The sequence below is a fragment of the Suncus etruscus genome, chromosome 14, assembly GCF_024139225.1.
Source record: "Suncus etruscus isolate mSunEtr1 chromosome 14, mSunEtr1.pri.cur, whole genome shotgun sequence".
Classification (NCBI taxonomy): Eukaryota; Metazoa; Chordata; class Mammalia; order Eulipotyphla; family Soricidae; genus Suncus; species Suncus etruscus.
Window position 1 is genome coordinate 87682668 of NC_064861.1, and position 7960 is coordinate 87690627.

Sequence of the window (7960 nt, forward strand, 5' to 3'; positions counted from 1 at the left end):
TCACTCAATTTGTGGACTTCATACCTTATATTTTATATTTTAATTCAACATTCACCAATCACTATGGTCTCCTGAGCCCACAGGAGTGATCCCTCAACAAAGAGCCAAAGTAGGCTCTGAGCAACAAGCCTGTGGTGGTAATTAGTTGTGTCTGGGAAAGAAGGAAAATAAAAGAAAATGACGGAAAGGGAGGGAAGGGAAGGAAAAGGAAAGAAGGGAGGAGAAGGGAAGGGAAGGAAGGGAGAAGGGGAAGAAAAGAGGAGGGAAGAGAAGGGGAGGAGAGAGGAGAGGAGAGAAGAGGAGGAAAGAGGAAGGGAGAGAAGGGAAGTGTGAGGAGAGAAGGTGAAGAAAGAGGAGGGAAGGGGAGTGGAGGTGTACGGTCCGAGGATTCCAAATTCTGCTCCGTCGCGGAGAAATGAAGGGAGAACAACTCAAGCAAACGCTCAGGTGTATTCTTTTATTCTGGTACCAGGGTCTATAGCCTCCTCCCAACAGAGCAAAGCCAGAAAGACCGCGTGCTACTGCTGGTTCCCCCTTATATAAGATGGGAAATGGGAGAGGAAGGAAGTAGAATGATGCCACTTCCTTGAGGGCTGGGCTTCCACTATGATAACACGAATCATTGGTGAGGTAGGGGTAAAGGCGGGACTTCCGCCACAATAATGCAGATCATTGGTGAGGTAGGGCTTCCGCCACGATAATGTGGATCATTGGGTGAGGTGGGAGTGAAGGCGGGACTTCCGCTGCGATACACAAATCATTGGTGAGGTAGGGCTTCCGCCACGATAATGTGGATCATTGGGTGAGGTGGGAGTGAAGGCGGGACTTCCGCCGCAATACACAAATCATTGGTGAGGTAGGGGTGAATGCGGAACTTCCTTTTCACTAGACGCAAGCTCGTGAACATGTGGTCCTTTCCTAAGTAAAACCTGGCATGGGTTTTATTCCTTTTCATCTCCCCACTTCTTGTAGTAAAACTTCTAATCCTAGAAGTCAATGTGATCAGGGGCCTCCACTTCCTGATATTCCTGGTCAAAATTATCTGCATGAGCTAATTCTTGATATTGTTGACGTAATACCATAAGTTTAACTTCCCCAACCTGGGCTCGTATGAACGCAGTGATCCAATTGATTATGCATGGACCAATGGCTACCAGAAGTAAAAGGCTCAAAAGGGGCCCCAGTAGGGGTATTAGATAGGGGAGAATCCCACCCCATAAGGACCATAAGGGATCATCTAATAGCTCTTTTCTTCTTTGGGCAAGCTCCTCTTGATGGTGTCTGATCCTGTCTCGCACTATTCCTGACTTGTTAGTATAAAAACAACATTTTTCTTGCAAGGCCACACAAAGTCCTCCTTGCTCTGCCAAGATCAAATCTAACCCTCGCCTGTTTCGTAATACCACTTCAGCCATGGAGTCAAGCTGGTCCAGCACATCATTAATGGAATTATTTACTGTCTCCACATCTGAAATTAATTTTTGCGAGAGTTTGTTATATTTGTCTATTGATATGGCTAGCCCTGCGCTTCCGGTTGCTAGTCCACCCGCTACCCCTAGCCCTACCAGTAGGGGCAGGAACACTATAGCTCGTCGAGACCGTCGGGTGCCGCCTAAGAGATCTATGCTAGGCAGAGGGATGGACTCTGTCCCCGGGATGATGTCAATGTTGGGGAGCACTAATGCTGGGTCGCATATTCCGGTCCAGTTCTGGGGAAAAAGAGAGTAAGCCAAATTTCCACCACATATCCATGCCCGTCCCGGAGGTAAACACCCTGGGCTAGAGGGAGCAGGTAGGACTTCTGAACACTGAGTAGCCCCTACCTGACCCAGGTCTACGGATTCGGTGCTGTTATGCGAATAGCAAACAGATGATTCAAAGCTAAAAGGGACTACCTTAAAAGGTTTGGCATAGGTACAGCTAGAAGAAGCAAAGGTTAGATTACCTAGTTGGACAGGGATAGCCAAAGGCCAATTTTCCCCCATTCTCATACAAAGCCAACAATCAGCAGCTAAAGTAGGGTTAGAGAAATTAAAAAGTTTGTGAGATTCTTCTAGGATGCCATGAATATTTGGATCTAACTTCTCAGCAGGCATCCGGGGTCGGAGGGAGGGGTGCCGAGGCCACTTAGGCATTTGGGTCTCCACCTCCTTTGTAGCCCAGTCTATGGCCTTCTTCTCTCTTTCCTGGTCTGTTGGCCCTCCACCATCCGAGATGTGAATGAGCGCCTTTAGGGGCCAGCAGACCAAGTCTCCCACTTCGGCCATGCAAATTGCGGCTCCATAGGGAGATTTATAGCTACTAACTGTCCATTTCCCTCCTATGCTCCCCTTGTAAGTTTCAGTGAGTCTGGCCACCAGATATGCCCGGTTATTTTTGGTACACTCTCGATACTCCCGATAGCACCGGGAGTGAACTTGAGTAAGCTCCACACATCCAGCAGGGCATTTCCCCCCCCCCCCCCGAAGAGGGAGGCAAGGGTTGAGGTTTTTCTCTACACACCCATTCTGGTTCCCCCCCCCCCCCCATGGGAAGAAGTAGGGGACTGGAGGTAAGCAATTCTAGTTCCACAGTCTACTGCTTGAGTGTACAGGAGCCTGCTGTTGAGTTGGTAGCCTCCCATACAGTCACAGGGGTTTCCAAATAGTTTTTTTACCAGTTCTTCTGGGCTTATGGGCTGATCGAGTCCTCCTTCAGTCAGTGCCAGGAGGAGCATTGTTAGAGTCAGAGGGCATATCAGGGCTAGAGTGCGTTCGCCGGACTCGAATCTTGAGAGGATTCTCGGTGCGCTCCACTTTCCACTCATTATGGTTGAGGTCAGCAGGGGCAGGTTTCAGATGGGAGGCGTGAACCCAGGAAGCAATGCCGTCCACCTTAACAGCAGTAGGGGTGATCAGAAGGACGACATAAGGTCCCTTCCACCGAGGCTCCAGTGTCTGCGAGCGATGCCGCCTCACCAGGACCTGGTCTCCCGGCTTGAAGGGATGTGGCACCGTCAATTCTCCGGGTTCATATGCCTGTCTGAGTTCTTTCCAGATTTGGCTTTGTAGGGCAGTGATGGCAGTCAGCCGAGCTGCTAAGGGAGTGGAGGGGGGAGAGAAAACATCATAAGGCTCAAAAAGCATTCGCACCGGGGTGGGGGGGGGAGCACCATACAACACTTCAAAGGGAGTTAGTTTACACAAAGAGGGCAAAGGGGTATTCCTAGCCCTGAAGAGGGCAGAAGGTAGGAGGGTAGTCCAGTCCCCTATGCCAGTCTCTAGAGATAATTTGGTTAAAGTCTCCTTAATAGATCTATTCATCCTTTCTACCTGCCCTGAGCTCTGCGGGCGATACGAACAGTGTAATTTCCAATTTATGCCCAGGGTCTTGGCTAATCCCTGACTTACCTGGGCCACAAAAGCTGGTCCGTTGTCTGACCCAATTACCTGAGGAAGTCCAAACCTGGGGAAGATGTCATCTAATATCTTCTTAGCCACCACCTGGGCTGTTTCCTTCTTGCATGGGTAGGCTTCCACCCATCCTGAAAATGTATCTACAAAGACTAGCAAATACTTTAGTCCATATTTGGCAGGCTTGATTTCAGTGAAATCAATCTCCCAATGTTGGCCTGGTCTCTCCCCTCTCAGTCTCTTTCCAGTTCCCATCTTAGTAGGATAGGCATTTACCAGTTCACAGGGTTGGCAGGACCTTACAATTTTTTCAGCCATTTCCTTCAGCCTCTCTGGTTTTGGTACCCGAGGCCATTCCTTAATTAACTCCATCATTTTTCTGACCTCTAAGTGGGTGAGTTGGTGAAGAGTTTGTAGATACTGAATTACCTCTGGTTCTCCAGAAAGAAGGGAGTCTACAGTTGACACTGGTGGGAGGTTGTCGGGTTCAGTAACAATAAGTGCAGGGATCTCCTTCATGTGGGATGCCACTGCCTTTGCCGCTTCATCAGCTCTTCTGTTTCCGGACGCGACGGTTTCCTTTCCCGTTTGATGACCTGGACAGTGAACTATCGCCAGTTCTTTGGGTAGGAGAAGAGCAGATAAAAGATGCAATATCTCTTCTTTGTGTTTAATTTCTTTTCCTGCAGATGTCAGGAGTCCCCTCCTTTGGTAGATAGCGCCATGGACATGGGCAGTTCCGAAAGCATATCTGCTATCTGTGTAGATGGTTGCCCTTTTTCCTGCTGCCATTTCCAGTGCTCTGGTAAGGGCTATCAACTCAGCTCGCTGAGCAGAGGTCCCCTCTTTCAGGCATTTGGACCAGATAACGTCATGATCACTAACCACTGCAGCCCCAGCTCGTCTCTCTCCATCTTGGAGAAAACTACTTCCATCTGTGTACCATATGACGTCAGGGTTCTTTAATGGCTGGTCCTGTAGGTCCCTTCTCAGCCCACTCTCTTCGGCCAGCAAATTCTGGCAGTTATGCAACACTGGTGTCTCTGACTCTTCAGGGAGCAGGGTGGCCGGGTTGAGAATCACAGGTAGGCCGATAGTTATTCTGCCTTTGTCTAGAAGGATACTCTGATAGTGGGTAATACGGGCATTTGAGAGCCAACGGTCGGGGGGATGTCGAATTATACTTTCCAGAGCATGAGGGGCTATTATAGTCAGCTTTTGTCCCAAGGAAATTTTATCTGCATCCTTTACCAGAAGTGCAGCTGCGGCTATTGCCTTCAAACATTTAGGCCACCCACTGGCCACTGGGTCTAGTTTCTTTGATAGGAAGGCAACCGGCCTTTTCCACGGACCTAGCATCTGTGTCAGCACTCCCCTTGCCATTCCCCCTTTCTCTTCTAGATATAAGGTAAAATGCCTGCTAGCATCAGGGAGGGCCAGGGCTGGGGCTGTGAGCAGAGCTGTTTTGATAGAGTCAAATGCCCTCTGGCATTCATGGGTCCACTCAAACTTTGCATCCCCTTTTGTGAGGGGGTACAGTGGGGCTGCCAGGTTGGCGAAACCAGGGATCCAGAGGCGGCAGAAACCTGCTGTCCCCAGAAACTCACGTAACTGCCGGCGAGTAGTAGGTGCTGGGATCTGTGCCACGACCTTCTTCCGGGCCTCCGTCAGCCATCGCTTTCCCCCTCGTAGCATGTATCCCAGAAACGTCACCTCTCTCTGGCACAGCTGCGCCTTCTTAGCTGATGCTCTCTACCCTAGCCGAGCAAGTTCCTTCAGCAGGTTATGGGTGGCCTGCTTGCAATCTTCTTCAGTTTTTCCTGCAATCAAAATATCGTCCACATACTGGAGCAGGGTTACCTGGGGGTGCTGGCTGCGGAAGAGACTTAAGTCTTGGTGCAAGGCCTCATCAAAGATGGTAGGGGAGTTCTTAAATCCCTGAGGCAATCTGGTCCAGGTTAGTTGGCCTGAAATTCCTGCCTCAGGATCACTCCACTCAAAAGCAAATAAGGGTTGACTGGCTGGATGTAGGGACAGGCAGAAGAAAGCATCCTTTAAGTCCAATACAGTATACCATACTCTCTCAGGACTTAAGGTGCTGAGAAGATTGTATGGGTTGGGCACAGTGGGATGGATGACTTCCACCTGACTGTTAACTGCCCTTAGGTCCTGTACTGGCCGATAGTCCCCAGTTCCAGGCTTCTTAACTGGGAGTAATGGAGTATTCCAGGCTGACTGACATTTTACTAAGACCCCTTGTTGGAGAAGTTTCCGGATATGAGGAGTTATGCCTTTCTTCGCTTCCTGACTCATGGGGTACTGCCTAACTCTCACAGGGACAGCAGTAGTTTTTAACTCTACCACTACTGGAGCCTGTAAGGTAGACAACCCCAGTCCAGCAGTTTCGGCCCAAGCTTCTGGAACTAGTCTCAACCAAAAGTTGGTGTCTTGGCTTTCAACTGGCAAGGGGTCATTTGTAAATAGTCTATATTCATCCTCAGCCCTGATGGTCAGGACGGAGGTGGTAAGTGGTTGGACACTGGGATTAAGAAAAGCAATTTCTGGACCAGTTTCTTCAAAGGTTATCTGGGCTCTGAGTTTGGTTAGCAAGTCTCGTCCCATTAGAGGTGAGGGGCAGTTTGGTATGACCAGGAAAGAATGCTTGATTTCTCCTTTCCCCAAGTCCATAGTCCGGGAAGTAGTCCAGGAACGATAGCTACTTCCATTTGCTCCTTGTACTAAGGATTGCTTACTAGAGAGGGGTCCCAAAGGTTTCTTTAGGACCGAGTATACTGCCCCTGTGTCGAGTTCAAAGTCTATGGGAGTCCCCTCCACCTTAAATTTAGCCCTGAGCTCCCGGAGGGGGTTGGAGCCCTGACCCCCCTATTCAGATTCAAGGGCCAGGGTCCTTGAAGGTTGAGGGGATCGTGGGGGTTGGGTGCTACGAGGGGATCGTGGGGGTTGGGTGCATTCCCGAGCCCAGTGTCCCCTCTGGCGCAGCGAGTGCATTGGTCCTTGTCCAGGGGTCAGCGTCTTTGTGGGCCCAGGTCCCTACCTTTCTGACCTGTGCTAGATCTGTCTACTGCTACTGCCAAGACCCTTGCCAGTTCCTTATTCCTTCTTCTGTCCTTTCGTTCTTCCCTCCTCTCTCTCTCTTCCCTCTCTTTCTCCTCTGCTTCTCTCCTTTCTCTGTCTCTCTTCTCCTGCCACTCTCTTCTCTCCTTTTCTAGTCGCTCCTCTCTTTCTACCTTTCTTTCTCTCTTACTGAACACTTTCTCAGCCTCCTTTACTAGGTCTTGTAAAGTCTTTCCCTGGATATCCTCCAGCCTCTGGAGTTTCTTTCTAATATCTACTGCTGACTGTCCTACAAAAGCCATAATTACTGAAGCCTGATGAGTTTCGGAGGTTGGATCGAAAGGAGTATACCTCCTATAGGCTTCCATCAGCCTTTCTAGGAAAACCCCGGGAGGCTCATCGGGTCCCTGTATTACCTCTTTTACCTTGGCCAGGTTTGTGGGCTTTCTAGCCGCTTCCCGGAGACCTCTCATGAGAGTCTGGCGATAGGTAGACAGATTCCCCCTACCTTCATATGTGTTGGGGTCCCAATCCGGTCTCCGCAAGGGGAAAGAGTCATCAATAACATCAGGTCTGGTTGTCACCAAGCCATCTAATCCTATCACATTTTTCCGGGCTGCTGCCAAAATGCGGTCCTGTTCTTCAGTAGTGAACAGGGTACGAAGCAGCTGCTGGCAGTCGTCCCAAGTAGGCTGGTGGGTGTTCATCAGAGAATCTAAAAGATTAATTAACCTAGTGGGGTCTTCAGAGAAAGAGGGATGGTTAAGCTTCCAGTTATAAAGGTCAGAAGTGGGCAGGGCCAATACTGGAGGGCAGGCATCTCCCCCCCCTCCCATCGTCCATCATGGGCCCTACTGGCCTCAGCGGCATGATTGGCAAAGCTCCAAATGTCGAATCTCTTTGCCTGCTGCGGGTTCCCTCAGCTGGCCCTGCTCTCTGGCTCTCATCCGGCAAGGACTCCGGGGATGATGGAGGCAAGCAAGTTGCTCCTCCCCCTGCCCCCTGGAGCACGTGAGAAGCTGCTCCTTTCCCTCCCCCCTGCAGCACATGGGAAGTTGCTCCTCCCCTTGCTCCCTGGAGCACGTGGGAAGGCGCTCCCCCCCCAGCCCCCTGGAGCACGTGGGAAGGTGCTCCTCCCCTAGCCCCCTGGAGCACGTGGGAAGGCGCTCCTCCCCCAGCCCCCTGGAGCACGTGGGAAGCTGCTCCTTCCCTTCCTCTCTGCAGCACGTGGGAAGGCTGGAAAGCTAAGGAGGGATCTGATGGGGAACGGGGTTCTGCAGTCGCCTCCTCTGCTGGAGCGGAAGGGGTGCGAGCAGATGGGTTGTAAGGAGGGGGTTCAAAGAGAAGTAGGTCCGTAGTGTCAGGGTAAATGCGGGTCACAGCTCGCTCCTCTTTAGGCTGTGACTCCGATTCCCTTTTCTCCTTCATGGGTAGGATCGTAGGCTCCAAAGGCGGCTGTAAAGAAGAAGGTTGGGGGGGGGGAGGAATGGCCG